The sequence below is a fragment of the Aulonocara sp. 'chitande type north' Nkhata Bay genome, unplaced genomic scaffold (assembly GCF_057382095.1).
Source record: "Aulonocara sp. 'chitande type north' Nkhata Bay isolate Kocher_YH1m ecotype deep benthic unplaced genomic scaffold, A_spYH_male_GT1.1 unmapped_scaffold_20, whole genome shotgun sequence".
Lineage (NCBI taxonomy): Eukaryota > Metazoa > Chordata > Actinopteri > Cichliformes > Cichlidae > Aulonocara > Aulonocara sp. 'chitande type north' Nkhata Bay.
Window position 1 is genome coordinate 809,029 of NW_028234352.1, and position 17,274 is coordinate 826,302.

The 17,274-nt window shown below is 43.9% G+C and overlaps 1 protein-coding gene across 1 annotated transcript in view; it reads left to right on the plus strand.

The window, feature by feature from the left end:
- LOC147300656 (uncharacterized) overlaps nt 1-17,274 on the plus strand; it is a 423,782-nt gene that overhangs the window by 42,616 nt on the left and 363,892 nt on the right. The window lies entirely within an intron of this gene.

Consider the following 17,274-nt stretch of genomic DNA (forward strand, 5'->3'; position numbering starts at 1 on the left):
GGCCACCGCACGCGCGTACGAGCGCGGCTTGATTTTAATACCGCTGATGACCACGTCGTTCGTACGGGTGTACTGCTCCAGCTCATCCACCCGCCGCTCGAGATCCATGATCCGTCTGTCCTTCTCGGCATTTTGGAGGCGTAGCTGTTTTACCTCCTCCAGAAGCCCCAGAGGCAGCTCCTGCTGTGCCCTGACTGCGGCCACGTCTCCGCACAGTGCTCCGAGGGAGGTTTTAATGTCCTCAACCTCCTCTGGTGTTGGGCCTTTCTTGGGTGGCATACTGAAGCGAGAGCACGAGGCGGCCACCACGAGGGACTCGGAAGCGGAATTTCTGATGATGGCGCCTGGCTAGGCCTGCTGGCTGATGGTGGAGCCTGGCTGTGGCCTGCTGGCTGGGCCTGCTGGCTGATGGTGGAGCCTGGCTGTGGCCTGCTGGCTGGGCCTGCTGGCTGATGGTGGAGCCTGGCTGTGGCCTGCTGGCTGATGGTGGAGTCTGGCTGTGGCCTACTGGCTGATGGTGGAGCCTGGCTGTGGCCTGCTGGCTGATGGTGGAGTCTGGCTGTGGCCTACTGGCTGATGGTGGAGCCTGGCTGTGGCCTGCAGGCTGATGGTGGAGCCTGGCTGGGCCTGCTGGCTGATGGAGGAGTCTGGCTGTGGCCTACTGGCTGATGGTGGAGCCTGGCTGTGGCCTGCAGGCTGATGGTGGAGCCTGGCTGTGGCCTGCTGGCTGATGGTGGAGCCTGGCTGTGGCCTGCTGGCTGGGCCTGCTGGCTGATGGTGGAGCCTGGCTGGGCCTGCTGGCTGGGCCTGCTGGCTGGGCCTGCTGGCTGGGCCTGCTGGCTGATGGTGGAGCCTGGCTGGGCCTGCTGGCTGATGGTGGAGCCTGGCTGTGGCCTGCTGGCGGATGGCCTTGATTCTTTTTAAGTTCAGGGCCTGGCTGCAGGGCTGGGGTCCACACTCTGCTTCATCATCACTCTGGGTTCTCTGCTAGGATGTGTTTATAAGTTACACTTGTGTTTGAATCCTGCAGCTTATCACACATTTGATTTCCATGTGTGACGACTGCAAGTGTCCAGAGTGAGGACAGACTGAGGGAGCCACTGCTGCACATCATCTGTGAGGCTTTGCAGCCCTGATGATCCACCAGGACAAACTTAGCAGTGTGTGAGGAAGAGGAGGAGGAAGAGCCAGCAGCAACTGACAGATGGAGAGAATAGACAGACTGTTCCCTGTTTGTGAAGGACTGCTAGGAAAGTTTAACATAACTGTCTGTGCTGAATCAGTCTTATTAGGTAATGTTCAAATAATGTGATCATCCCAGTGTTTTCAGTGTGGGAGAAAGTACTCAGGGCCTTCAAGTTACACACTATGAAAGGCAGCAACAAGTTTAATGTTCAGAAACCTAAAGTCTGTATCAGCAGCAGGATGGAGCTAAAAATAAATGTTGGTTTCAGTTCTATGAAGCTTTGAGTATTTTGGATCAGTAGCTGCTGTCTTTGTTGCATCATATTGCTGTAACTGTTTATATGCTTTATATATTCTGAGCTAAGTTGATCTATAGTGTTACATCATATTCTATAAGGATGTTATGTGTTTGTAGACTTTCTGCCCAGTTTGACCCATTTAGCAGAAGTCAGCCTGTTTAAGGCTCTGATATCTATTCTGTGTGACTTACAGCAGTTATGACATGGTCTGATTTTCTCACCCAATAAAGGAATATTTCATATATCAGTCTACTCTTCATTCTATCAGACACAGTTATCACAGCTCGTACATTTGCTTTTTACACATATATGTAAGCACTGAGCCACATTTAGTACCAACATATTAAAAGAACAATATTTGTCTCTTATATATGATACATCTGTATACACACTGTCACAGATACTTGTCTGTGAGTGAAGTGATTAATATAATAACTATAATCCATCCATCCATCCATCCATCTTCATCCGCTTTATCCGAGGCCGGGTCGCGGGGGCAGCAGCCTAAGCAAAGGGAGGTCTGGGTCTAATAACTATAATATTGGCCATATTATATTTACATTGCCACAGTGAGATGACTTTAGTCTCATGAACAACATCAGCTAATTGTTATTTACAGCTAATCTTAAACGACTGTTCAGCACAGAAATGAAGCCCAACAATCATGTTTCACAGTCCTGTGGTCTCAGCCTCAGATACTCATCAAATCACACAGAGCTCATGTAGAAACAAATGAACTAAATATGTTCTCCTTCATTTCTGTCAAACAAAGCTGTATGAAACGTTTCCAGCTGTTAGTATCATGGTTGCTAGGCAACCTGGGCAGCGCGACGGAGGCTAGACGTCCCATTTCACGAGCCTACGAGCCTCGCACTTCGGCCTTAGCGGTCTTTGAGTACGCGGCCCTTGAGGACTTTAAAGCTGCAGAACCTGAATCGGGATACAGCCATGATGATCTCCAACCTCGTGCTCGCCAACATTCTCACCTGAGTTAAGAAGACGATCACTGAAATGGTCTCAGCAGGTCCTTTGATGACAGCAATGAAATGCAGTGGTAAGGCTTTTTGGGGATTAAGTTCATTTTCATGGCAAAGAAGGACGATGCAGTTCATCTGATCACTCCTCATAACATTCTGGAGTGCAGGCAAAATGCTATTATAAAAACTTAAGCAGCAACTTCTCCAGGTTCCAATATTTATGCAATTCTCAAACCTTTTGGCCACGACTGTATAACCTCTTCTGAAGTTTAGTGGATATTATACATGGTTATGCTCAGGATGTGTCGGCCAGTTTCCACTGGAAACGCCTTTTGGTTAAACTGTCAGCGAGGAATTTGCATTTGCACTGTTACATTTTTATATAACTTTAATGCACATAAACAACAGCTGCTTGTTTCAGTGAAAATACATTGATGGGTTTTTAATAAAGTTGTGCAGCTGTAAAGTATTTTGTCTGGTGTCAATTCTATCGTCAGCTACATCGTTATGGCAAATGTTCAAATGTATATGGTGATAAATATCTTTGGTCATATGGTCCTGCTCTGTCGGTCACCTTCTGTGTTGAGCTCATTGTTTCCTCTGTAGTGGCTGAGCTGAGTCCAAGTAGCTGAAAATGTTCCTCTGCTGCTCCGTCAGACTCTCCTCCTCCTGCTGATCAGCTGGGACACAAAACAGATCTTTGTTAGGCTCCACACTGCACTGAAGAGTCAAAGTGTCTCATATGTTCATCTGACAAGTAAAAGAACACATTTTTGTTTCCCGAGGTGGGCAACTTGTTGGAAACAAACACAAAAGGTTTGAGCACTGATACCTGCCATTGCTGGCATTGAAAGATGCAACGCCAGCAATGTGGATTGTCAAGGCTCAAACCAATCATCAAGCAAAGACAACAGGGATCATTTGTTTCTCTTTATTTAGCATTCACAGCATTTGTAGTTGCCTTCTGTGCAGGGGAAGTCCACGCACACTGTGTGGTACCGCCATCCGCAGAAGGTGCATTCAACCTCTGTAAGAGAAACGAGATTGTCTGAGACTGAAATGATATTCACTAAAGAAGTGGTGATTTGTAAAACTTCACATTTTGATCCGGGACGTACTCTGCATGAAAACAAGCGCTCACTCTTCCTGCTCAACAAATGACAAGGGCGGAGCCTTATACCACGTGATACAGAAGCTGTGCCGTGTGATGCTAAAATTAGCAGGGAAAAAACAACGGAGAGCACGTCAGGGATGACGAGAAAGTGACAGGAGAAAATCCGTCCCGGTCAACCACCCAAACATCAATAACGGGAACCTTATACAGCGCTTCCCTATACACGTCGAACTCCCGCAGGCACAAAGACATTACGGAGGCTATCACTTATCACCTGACCAAAGATATGGCTCCATCAACACTGTGCAAAACGAGGGATTTAGGAAAACGATCAACACCCTAGGCAAACGCTACACAGTGCCGTCCAGCAACTATTTTTCTATTGTTGCACTACCTGCTCTGTACACGCAGCGTCGAGCAACGGTGGAGACGAAATTTCAAGCAGGACAACATTTTGCTGCAACAACAAAACGTGAGACATTTGTTGTTTTATGTTTATTTATTGTTATGAGAGAATCATGATCTCAATTCTAAGCCAAAAAATCGTGATTCTCATTTTATGCAAAATCGTGCAGCCCTAACATTAACACAAAACTATTGTTTCACCAGAGAAACACACATGAAGAGAGAGAGAGAGACAATAACAGCTACCAAACAGTCGTCATAATTCGTCACACAATGAGAAAAGGACAAATCAACAAGTAACAATGACTAATTAATATTAAAATCTGTAACATAATGTATTGTTTGGAGTTTAGTCTGATTGGTTCAGGATGACCTGCCATTATCCAATCACACGTCTGCTTACCTGCATCTTTTCTCTTTTTTCTAACCTGAGCACCTGATGGCTTTGAACTTTTGTTGTCCATCTGCCATTGGTTTGAATTTTGCGCTCCAGTACAAACACAAATCCCCCAACCCGAGGATCAGCACAATTAACCTAACAGCAGGCACGTGCAGGGGGGGGGGGTTAGAGGGGCTTGAGCACCCGCCCCTTTCCTGATGGGTGCCCAAAGTGCTTTTTTGTTGAGGCAACTTGTTTTTTAAAAATTATTATTATTTTTTTTTTAGTGTGTGTGTGTGCGGAGTCCTGTCTGTGCCCCTCAACAATAATATTTAACTATTAATCACAGTTTTGCTAAATAAAAGGATCTGGCTTGCATCAGTCACATGATCACATTTAACCAATGATCGCCCTTGACGGCAGAACGCGCTGGTTACGAGCCGGGAACGAGCTCACAAAGAGCACGCGCATTTTTAGCAGTCCGGAGCTGTAGGAGAAACACAAGTTAACTCAGAGACACAGACTGATGCGACAAACCCAGTAAGTAGGTGTACAGCGCACACTGTAGTGTGTAGCACCCAGGAGTGTTAGCTTATTACGTACACGTTGGTAAGCTGTCTTGTTGCTACTGACGAACTGAAACAAACGAGCGTGCTGTGTGTGCAACAGCGCGACAAACATTACCTGTCCTTTTATTAACTGCACAGGTAGTGCTGGTCACAGCTGCTGGCTACCTGTGTAAGGCTGTCATGGGTCTGTAGCTCTGTCACCGTTTTAGGGAACATATTTAGTTTTAAAGTAAGTTTCCGGGCTTTTCCTGCCTTTCTGGAGGGATTATATTTCACTAAAAACGATCTAATATGCATGTCCACATAATTATGCATTATTATAATTATAATATATTAAAAACACACGCTGTATTTTAAAGAACATATATTAAGAATCAGATTATATTAGATTTATATTTTAAATAAGACAAAAGTTGGATTTTACAGCAGTAAAATGATTGTATCTCTACAGTTTAAACATGTAATAAGCTTTGCCCTGCACAGAGTGGATAGTGAAACAAATGGAATCATCATAAATACATTATTTCATATTTATTACTTCCCCCTCCTCATTGCTTTATTATTGTAGCTCTAGTAATAAATAATAATGTAAGGATTCTGGATCAGCACCATGATGCCCACAGTATATACAGTATTCTGAAGAAGGTCTAAAGTGTCACTGTGTGTGCGTGCATGTGTGTGTTTTATTTAGATGGATTTAAAAAAATATTACTCATGATATAACATTGTGCAGACATGGCTGGTAAGGACATGAGGAGGAAACAGTAGGAGCTGTGTGAGGCTACTAAAGGCAGGGCTATAACATTTTTCTGTCATCATTTTATTATAGATTAAGTGCAAGAGTTGTTAGGTGTGGATAATTAGATTATAGTTTATTGCAATAGCAAGTTGTGCCTTGTTCTCAGATAGACAGCAAGTGCAGAGTGATATATGAAATGATGGGATGGAAGGAAGAAGAGAAGCAAAGAGTGATTCACAGGCAGAGCCTAAATTATTTCTCACAGTTTTTTGTTGCCTTATGGTTCCAAGCGCTGTCACCAATCTTTGCATTTTGTTATTATCTCATGACACTTGTTTAATCAGCTACCATCTCTCCTGTGGACTTTTTACTGTCTACAGTCTCAGACCAACACAGCCCTGCCCTCCAGCACTATCCACAGCAACCCCTCAACAGCAACATTGTACCCATCAGGTAAAGCATCGGCTACGTTTGCTTTGCCTTGTTGCCCATATTAGATTCTTGATGAAAGTGTGTTGTTGTTATTCAGCCTGGTTCAATGTGCCCCTTTTTAACTTTGAGCACCCGCCCCTTTAAACCTCTCTGCACGGCCCTGCCTAACAGACCTACACCTTAGTTCACAGATTCACTTTGTCTAAGGTTGATTTCTGGGATTTCACACAACCCAGGATTCAGATCGTGAATCCATGATGGGCTTGGATTTACATCAATATAAATGAAATGTGCTCTACTTGGAAGCAGCCGGCCCCGCCCTAGCCTCGTCGTCTCGTCTCTCTATCCGGTTGTTCACTGATGACGCGACGAATCCTACTTCCGGGTCTAAAGTAGTCTAATATGGCTTTTGTGTTGTTAACATGTTTAATGCTTTGTATTTTCTTCTATTTGATCTCAAAAAGCTCCTAAAACAGTCAGTGATCACTGTTGACCTCCCTCGGCTTTTATTACCGCTAATCATTTATTTAAGCTCAGGTTTTAAAACCTTAGGATGTAACTACAGCCCAGCCCATGCAGCAGTATATGAATGACTCACCTCGTATTGTGGATGGATTATCTCAGTTGTTCTCCTGGCTGAAGTTTGGTCCTTTTACAGCATCCTGCCATGCGATTACATTTGTTCCTGACCACCGAGAACACTCACATTCACTTTTATCGAGTGGAAAAAAAGTTAGCTTGTTTATAGTATGCTAACATAGCTGTGTCGCTAGCGGTCACGTAGCACATCATTATATACCAGCTAGCCAAACTTCAGTAACCCTACAAACGTCACTGCTGTTTAGTTTCTGTCTTCATTTATGCTGGAAGTGATAGCAGAGCTGTACGTTTTAATTTGTTTCCAAAACCCCGCAGTCAGAACATGCTATATTGTATTTAGATAGAAGCTAGCGAGCTAACTCCCTGCTAACTTCTAACTCCGTTAAATGTCATAAATTCCGTTTTCATGGATGCCTGGATGTTAAACTCAATTGTTACACCTGGTAGAGCAGAACGCTGATCATTTTATTAAAGATGAAAGACTTTAGACAGTTTTTAACTCCCGGGCTGTAGAGTGCGACCAATTTGGTCGCAAATGCGACCAAATTTTTCAGTGGTGCGACTAAAAATAAATATTTGGTCGCACCTGTGCGACCAACTGTTCCGGTAACAAAAAAAAATCTCTGTAACTCTCCGTGTGGTCAACAACAGACACACATTATGCCCCTATCGTGGACTAAACCAATCAGAGATAGTCAGGGGCACTTTCAACTGGACCTCTCTGATTGGCCGTGGTCCAGTTGAAAGTGCAGGTGGAAGAGAGAGGTGAGTAGCTTGAATAAAGCGATATCAATTCATTAACGGATTCCACACAAAGACCTAAACACGGAGCGGACCCAACACATCAGAATCAGCTTCGTCTTTCTCGGCTTTCTCACCCGACGGCCCGAACACGGACACGCTGTCGGAGCTTAGCGATCCTTCGGGTCCGCACTGTGTCTTTTTGCGCTGATTCTGAGCTGCAGGTTTTGCCTCTCTCCAACCAAAATTCACCGAGCCAGCAGCAAAAGAAGCAGCAAAAGAAGCAGCAAAAGAAGCAGCAAACTGCGCTTCACATTTGATCAATGTCGTCATGAATTCCCTCTGACTTTTGCTGTTTTGCTTCCACCACGATAAAAATCACACTTCCTGCACATCTCTCTCTCTCTCTGTACTTCAGGAACAGTTTCCCGTCTCAAATCTGTTTTCTGCATTATTCATTCGCTTATTACCCACCAGTCTAGCGTTGTTTACAGCGCTTTTTCTTTTTTCACTTAAATGACCTCGGACAAGAAAGACTAATTTCTGCTGTTCAATACTGAAGAAATTTAAATTTCTTAAAATTATGCAAAATTGCAGAATATTGCAGAATATTTTTAAGGTTATCTGCTATAAAAAGCCAGACCAGGAAAATCTCCTTCATGTTTTCCTGTGTTTTATTCTCAGTTACTTTCACACAAAGGCATCTGCTGTGATTTTCACAATTCTGATGAAGTCTCATGTGTATCAGTACTGATAAATGATCAGAATTATAATATTTCTGACTGTCTGAGGCTAAATTGAATCAAATCAGGACTTTGAGAACCGGAATTGAATGGATTATAGAAATCAGTGATGATACTCAGCCCTAGTGAGCAGCCTAGGCCTGAGAGAAGTGGATGTACTGTAGCTGTGGGTAATAAGAAAAGATGAAAAGAACTATTGATAACTTTTTTGTTAAGTTAAGGCCTGATCTGTCTGAAATTCATAGCCAGTGCTCTGACACGGTGCCATCAATATTTGAATGCTGAAAAAGCATAGTGTATCCAGAAAACACATTATATGCTGCAATAAATGCACTGCCCAAGTGTCCCCTCTCCCCATGGCCTTTCAGCAGCAGACAGCAGCAAACAGGTCGTCAGAGGAGGTCAAGATGATGATTAAGTTTAACATTTTCTACAATATTGACAAAGCACTTTAAGCACAAGTTTGTTAGTTAATAATTTAGAAATTAATATTGTCTGTGTGGACTTCCCCCCCCCAAAGAAAGTGCACATGTAAAACTGCGGTGTTAAGCGATGCGGTTGAAAAATTTGAGTGCGCCTAACTTTTGTGCCGGTACGCCTAAATTTTTAAAGTTAGGCGTACCGGTGCGCCCATGTCAAAAAGTTAGTCTAGAGCCCTGAACTCTCAGTAATGCCATAGTGATCGTTTGATGGACCTGCAGCGGAGTTCAGACCCAGACACGGCTAGTGACGTCAGCTGAACAACCGGATATGCTGGACTGTCTGTAGCGGAGATGACAATAAAGTTTACTTTGACTTCAGCAGCGCGCAGGCGCACCGAGGGCTCTCGCGCTCACTTTATAGAATTTAGAAAAAACATGGGTGCAGATTATAAGTCTGTATCATAATATCTGTTTGTTGTTTTTATTTTGTTTTGCGAGTTGGTTATTAGATGCCGCTCCAGCCAGCCAGAGACTCCCCGCCGCCCCGCCCTCTCCTCCCTGTGCCGCCAGCAGCAGGCGCACCTCGCAAACGGAGGGCGCCCTTACTCCCAGCAAATGGCTGATAGAAAACCGATCGGTGCCTACGAATTTCCCAATATGCGCTGGCATGACGTCGGGGAAGCATGGGTACGACCGATTATTTTATTTTTTTCTTGCCCGTGATGCCCCCCCACCACGATGCATTCTATTGGTTTGCACACTTACACACACCCAGCTGTGGTTTCCTGTTTTGCTGGACTCTGGAGAGCCCCGCCTTTAACGCTCTTCTCTCACAGAGAGCAACAGAAAACTTGGAAAAACTCCAGATTGACTGAACTCAGTTCAAAGTTACCTTGACACCTTTAGATGTGAGACGTAGTGATGGTCCGCTTGAAGCTGACGCTCCGGTGCGTGTGTCAGAAAGATCAACGCGCTGCTTCAGAAGCACCGTGTCGAGGCTTGATTCGTTTGGCCAGAGTCACGTGATCAGTGACGTCTGAAGCTTCGTTTAGAACGTACCTTTTTTTAAATCGAACTTTATTGAAACACAATGAGTATACAACATACAAACAGATGAAGTTTACAAAAGAACAGAACATGAACATACAGAACCAGGAGTAAAAAAATGATGATATGAGTAGGCGAAAAAAATCAACATATAAATGTTGTTCTGAGAGGCTTTTTGTTGGTTGAGTCTGAAATTGATTGTATGTACAATTCATATCCTTATAAAAAGGCAGAAATATGGTGTTTTATTAATAAACTTACATTTATGGATATAAAATAGCTAAAAGTATTAACAAATTTTTAATAAAAAAACATTTATCATTCTTCCTGGGGAACTTAAAGAAACAGAATAAAACATTTTCCATCGTAAAGAAAACTCCCTTAAAATATGGACAATAACAAAACTGCTAAATTCTTCCAGAATCTCTGTGTAGAGGAACCAAAAGAGATGTGCCACAGTTTCTGGATGATCCCCACAGAAAGTTCAATTAGTATTTATGTCTCTTTTAAATGTTACCATATAGTGACTGGCTGGGTCACATTTATGAAGAATTTTATATGAGATTTCCTTCACCTTGTTCACAATTAGATATTTATGGGATCATCCAGACTGTCTTCCAGGTGATATCTGGAACATGTCGGTTCCAGTAAGATATTCTATATATGGGAGAGACATGATATCTTCTTGGAATAAACTACGTATTCTCTTATTGCTGTTACCAAGTTCCTGTGAAAAGCAGATTTTTCCCACTGCTGACTCAGCTGGATCAGGGAGAGTGACTGAGGCAGATATTGAGCTGTCAGTGTTTTTATATAACATTAAAGTCCCTGAGGGTATGGCACCAAGCACCATTGAGAATTCCCCAACACTGACGGGAAAATTATATAGTGTAAGGAATTCATTGTAAGTAAGTAGTGCTCCCTCGTTAAATTTTAAAACTTAGTAGCGGCCGCCATTGTTGGCAGCTGAAATTTGGCTGGGCCGCGTTATGAATTCTGGGATATGGTGGGCCACGAAGGACACACCCGACCCATCCTTCAAACTCGGGGGAATGAAGGACGCATTTGAAGGAGTCGAGGAATCGGGACAGCCTTCGTCGCCTGGCTGTGACGTCATCGGCCTTCAAATGCGGCCTCCGGAGGATGCAGCCGACGTTTTGGGACACAGCTTGTGTGTCTTTGTTGGTCATGTGACCTCCCAGGGACTACACATGGAAACGAGCAGTTTAGCTCAAATCTGGCAGGTTTCCATCGTCTGTTTTTGTCCTGATGTCCATGAACATGAACACTGTCCCTGTCAAACACGTCCAGATAATCTGATCCAGTGTTGTTCTTCTTCTGTGGTGTTTGTGATGGAGCAGCAGCTGCTGATCCTGATGTCCTCCACCAAGGGGGCAGCAAATTCAGCTGACTGTCATCATTTATTAAAAAGATGTAACAATGTGACATAATGCAATATAATAGTGTCAGTTACACATTGTGGGTTGCACTGTGGCCAGAATGGACATTACCTCCTGCCTAATGGAAGCTGTCAGCCATCCTGCAACCATGAATTAGATAAGCAGAAGTGAAGGGATTGTTAACAACAATTTAATAATAAAATGTAATGTGATAGTTGCACTTTATTAGCTCCCCACAATCGTATGAATAATAACCATGAATGCACTGCATGCTCATAGCAAGTTCTTTAGGTTTAAAGTGAGATCCTGCTTTAAAGGGCGCTTCATCTGCTGGGAATGACATGTTTCTTCTAGTATGTAAGGCTCAGCCCATCTTACTGGGACTTACTTTTGTAGATCCACATGCTCTAAACCTGCTGCTCCATGATTGGTGCAGAAGCTTTAAGCTACTATTAACAAATAATGACCATGGACTTAGTTGTTACTACAATAACTTATCATTGAGCAACTTTTAATTTTACTTGTAAAACTATGCAAGTAGAATTGAATGGGGCACAGTGAGCTGAGCACAGGCCCACTCTGTGACACTCAGAGGTTTGTGGATATCATACTGAGAGTATTGGACACAGTGCAGCCAGCTTGCAGCCACTTTCCCACCACTTTAGCACAATGTTTACATGAGACTCAGCCACACTAATGTTCCTGGGCAGACATGTGGTGCAGCATGGCTGATGGCACTGTACCTGCAGCTGTCATGGACAAGAACCACTCAATACCTCACCCAAGCCAAGCCTGTGCTGATGTTGTGATCTGAGACCGAGACACTAACCCAGGATCATGATATGATGTTGTGAGAGTTTCACTAAGAATTAGCTCTGATTACAAGATTTCAATCTATCGTAACTCTAATTTGTATTTACTTCAGTTTGTTCATCTTGGAGCTGTGTGCAGCTGAGGACAGTCTTATTATTACCAGGTGAGGATATGTAACAGCCACAGTCTGTAGAGATGATGTCACCATGGAGTGGTGATGTCACTGGAGCTGCCAATATGTGCTCCAGCCAAAGCTACACCAGAGGGTTGTGCTGTGTAACAGGTTGGTGCAGGTGGTGTTATCTACATTTGAACATTAGGCAACAGTCTCATGAAGACACTTTCTATTGTTCACTAAAGACCAACAATAACAGAGACAAAGGGAGAGCAGCAGAACTAGTGCTAACAATTAGCACTGCTAGCCTGCCCACCAACACCAGCTAATGTTCTAAAAACGATGATCAATGATTTTGCTGTAACGGCTCCAGCTGTCTGTGTCAGGGACACGTTGGAGATGAAGTGAGTGATCCAGTGACAAAGGTTTGGAAAGCTGCAGTCAGCTGAGACTAAAGGAGTCACCTGACCGAGAGACCAAATGTTTCACTGAGAACGTCCAGATGAACAGAATCAACCTTTGGGATAATCTGTTCCACACATCCATGTTTCACTTACTGCATTATATTTCCTCATTGCTGTGCACACAGGCCTGTGGCTTATAACCAACTCCAAGTTCAGACTCAGAGGCTGCTGAAGCTGTTTTCTGGAACAGAGACGTGTTGGATATAAAACCAACTCTTCTTTATGTGTCAGCACTGAGGAAAGGAGCAGCTTCGTTTCTAAGTGTATGAAGGACTGTAGCAGTGTGTGTGTGAGCTTTATTTCACAGACAGAACCATGTCAAAAACACAACTTCAGGTAAAAACAATACAAAATCAAAGAGTCTGATCAGAAGGATTAAACAGAGGAGTGTGGGACTGTTTTTAACAGACAGCAGGTTAAGCCAGGCTGGAGGAGTAAACTGAGCCTCGGTGTGAGCAGCAGTGTGTTTGACAGGAAGCTGAGATAAACAGTCTGGAGCCCATTTAGTGCTTCATATGAAAGTGTGAGGATTTGAAAGCAAATCTAAAATCAAGCAGGAGTCAGTGTGAGAATGATTTGTGCTTTTCCTCAGTCAGATGCTGGGAGTTTCAGTTCATCCATGTTCAGCGTGCTGTGCTTTGTGTAACAGGAGAATATGACAGTATAAATCAAGTCTTCATGTCACTGAAAGCCTCCACAGTCTGCTATGGAGGTGCATCAGTTTGGATTTACAAGAAGAACATTTCTTAAACCTGCCACAAGATGGCGCTCCAACAGAAGGGATGTCCACAGTGTAACACAGACACACACATACTGTGTGAATGTGTGAGTGAATGGGCTTTCAACACAAGGCTTCTGCTGCTACCTTTAATGACATAATTAGCTAACAAGAACAAACTGTTAATTACCACCAAAGAACGGCTCCAGATTTTAGCTGCTGACCATTTTGTGAAACGTTGATTACATCAGCTTATTGTTGATTTTTCAACCTTAATATCAGCTGCTTTAAAGGAGCCTCGTTCTCTGGCAGTAACACTTTTCTTCACTAGATGCAGTGCAGGCACAGTCTGTGTTTCTAAACTACACACTAATGTTCATTGTTGTGCAGCTAAATCCTCCCTCTGGATGGGAAGAATCCCTGTCAGGCTTCAAACACCTGGCTTGGTGTTCTGGAGCTAATGTGTCACCTGTGAGGACTCTGAGATGAACACACAGCAGACACTTCAGTTCTCCGTCTGTGTGTCCTCAGTTTCCCAGCATGCCTTGGCTGTGGTGGTGGAGGTGAATGAGGGGGAACATGCTGCTCTGTCAGCACTCAGGTTTCATACCTGGTGATCTCAGAGGACAAAGCGGCGTTACAGCAGCGCACGTTGATGAGACCTGATGCTCTGAACAGTTCAGACTTCAGCCTCACTCTGAGAAAACAAACGACTGACTGTCAGCAGCAACTACACCTGCTCCATCAGTGACGGAGAGAAGAACTGAGACTGAGAGACATACAGCTGCAGGTCAAAGGTCAGAAACGCCCGCTCTTTGTACGGGTCAGGAGTTAGTACTGCAGAGGTCAGAGGTCAGCTTGCTGACAAACCATTTGAAACAGTTTGGAGCTAAAAGCACAACAGCAGAGGAAAGAAGAGACACTGCAGAGATGATGCAAAATATTGTGTTTTGTTCTCAGCTGTCAAAAAGTGTAACACACGTGTTCCAGCACAGCCTTTGTGTACTTTCACTTCTCCATACTGTCCATTGGAAATCCTGTTTGTTCCTTTTTGATTTCAGTCCATGTGTCCAAAGCAAACTTCTGTCCCACACTTTCTCTGCTGACTCTTCACCGATGCTCAGATGATCTCAGATGATTTCACCAGAACTCATCAAAATTCGGGCTCCACAGAAACCCAGACGTCACTAAACAAGCGTAACAAGCAAAGTGAAAACTGGTCGTTCAGCTTTATTGACCAAAGATAAGCTCACATGTCACCTCATGACACAGACACTTATTTCCACAGCATGCACGAGGACTGACAATAAGTGTCTATAAAGCCACTTCTATCTGCCACACCTGTGCTTCTGTCATGGTTGCTCTCCTCTCACTCTGTCATTTATCCACAGTCTGCCTCCCTCTGCTCCGTCAGCTGACGTCCTCTCTACACCACCTGCTGTGTTTTATCCTGCAAAAACACATTTAAGAAGCGTTGCACCGAGTAACGGGAGGAACTGCTATAAAATCCATTTAAAGGAGGTGGTGCTGAGTGCTGTGACTGGGGTCCCACCACTGACATCACGGGTGGAGGACATGTTGGAAAACTGCTACAAAGTGCTGTGCAGCCAGCAGAGCTTACAGTCTGTCCTGTGTGTCATACAGGCTCTCACACTTAGTGTTTCTGTGACACATTGAAGAGAAGTTTGTGTTGTTCACAGTTGTGCTTGTACTGAGTGACAGCTGACATGACCTAACAGGAATAATGTGTCTGTGCTGAATGAGAAGTAACACACAATGAAGTCTTGATGCATCTCAATCATCCAGGAAAGTGAGTCTGTTGCTTCTGTTCATCTGGACGCAGCGTTTTGTGGGAGAAACGTGTCGTCATCATCAGGTGACGTCTTCAGTCTCAGCTGCAGGTTTCAGTCTTACAAACAGGACATTTGCATAAAGACTGAAAGCAGCTGCAGGAACGATGGGCTGGGAGCTCCGTTCCTTCATCTTAATTATGCAGATTCTCAGGACCATTGATCAACAACCACTGATCCATGTCCATGAGTCCCATTCACAGAGATGTGGGAATGGCTGCAGTCACAGCATGTAAGATGGAAATAAATGAGAAGTATTTAGCTGAAGTGGATTTGATTTATGTTAGTTCTTTTTTAACTTGTAGTTCTACATTGGAAGATTATTGTGATATTGAAATATAAAAATACATTTATATTCTATTATTTTCTCAAAATAAGCGTCACACTCGTGGAAGCCGGTGTAGCCGCCGAAACGCCTGCATTTATGGAGACTTTCAGCCCCAGGTAGGCCAGTTATGGATCTTGGATCCACATTATGTCAGCATAAAATACATACTTAGGCAGAATTTTGCAAATATCTATTTTTCATTTTGTAGCAGCATAGAGCTTTTTTCCAATTATTTTTTAAAAGTCAGGTCAAGGCTCCAAAAGCCCAAAGGCGATATAACAGTTTGTGTTTGCTACATGGATCATTGTAGTTCAGCTTTCCTTTGTTATATTTCTTTAAGAGCTCAAAATGTGTTCATTACATAAATCAAATGTAATTTTCTCTGTAGCACTTCATGGATTTCATAAGCAACACACTGTAGTTGTTCACACAAAGCATAAAGGTAAAAACAATATACACAGTGTTATCTTCATTTTAGATGTCACAAAGTATTTGCGGCTCCCAGTGTTTTCCCGAACCCTGACCCTTTGCGTGGAAACCGGGTCCAAAAGGCTCTTTGGGTGTTAAAGGTTGCTGACCCCTGCACTAGGCCCAACTGACACATATATTTGATTCCAAATACAAAAAATAATGTGTAACCTGCTGGAAGAATGTAGGAGGTTGAGACAGGATCTCAACACTTGGTGTCTGCAACAAAAGACAACAATATGTGGGCCGATCGTGGCTCAAGAGTTGGCAGCTCGTCTTGTAATCGGAAGGTTGCCGGTTCGAGCCCCGGCTTGGACAGTCTCGGTCGTTGTGTCCTTGGGCAAAAAAGCACTTTGGGGTCCTCAGGGACGAGTAAAGCGCTCTACAAATACAGGCCCTGTAATGGCAGAAACATTCTCTAGTGTAAATCCTGACTAGTTCATTAACTACAGATCAGTTTCAGTGAACATTATTCACAGAGGGATCTGAGTTCCTTATACCAGACTCTACAGAAACTGTAACACTGTGCAGCTCTGCGACTCAACAATATGACAACAATGTAACACACACTAGAATCATCAAATAAAGCCCCACTAACCACTAGAACTAACTAACTAGCACTGGACACTTGCATATTAGAGATTTCTACCACCATAGGAGGCGAGATATCATCCTTGAACCAGAGCATCCAGCCCTCAATTTCGGACATAAAAAGCGACGTGGCCAGGCATGATAACACTTTGACTGAACTGCAGGACTGTGCCTCGAACCACTCTGACACCATCGCCACTCTCCAGGCCACTGTGGAGCGTTTGTCTGCGGAGGTAAAGAAGTTAGATGAGAGATGTGGAGCTCTTGAGGCACTCCAGGAGGAATAATTTAAGAACTGCAGGAATACCAGAAGGCACAGAGGGACCCAAGATGACTGAGTTGGTTCACACCTGTTGGCGGAGGCGCTATCTCTCGAGGAGAAGCCACTCATCGATCGAGCACATAGAGTGAATCGCCAGCGTCCCAAACAAAGTCATCTTCCTCGGCCCATCATCTTGAGATTGCACTACTACCACATTGGTGAGGAAATTCTGCTGAAAGCTGCAGAGAACAAGAACCTGATGTATAAGGGTTTTTAAAATAAACATCCTCCCAGATTTCCCTCCCTCTGTTGGAAACGCAGAGCCGCATTTGCAAATATGAGAGGAAGACTACGTGGGATGACCGGCGTCAGGTACAGACTGCTATACCCTGCAAAGCTGTTAGTGACCCATGGTGATGTGAGGAAAAGCTTTACCGATCCCAAAGAGACCGTAGACTACGCGGAGAAGCACCTCTCCCACCCACCTTCAAATGTATTAAAAGCAAGGATATATCTATATGTCTAACGCTGACACAGCACTGTGTTTCTTCTTTTCCCTTTATATTCCATGTAAAGGTGAATATGGAGCGTTTATGGAGCTCGTTTATTGACC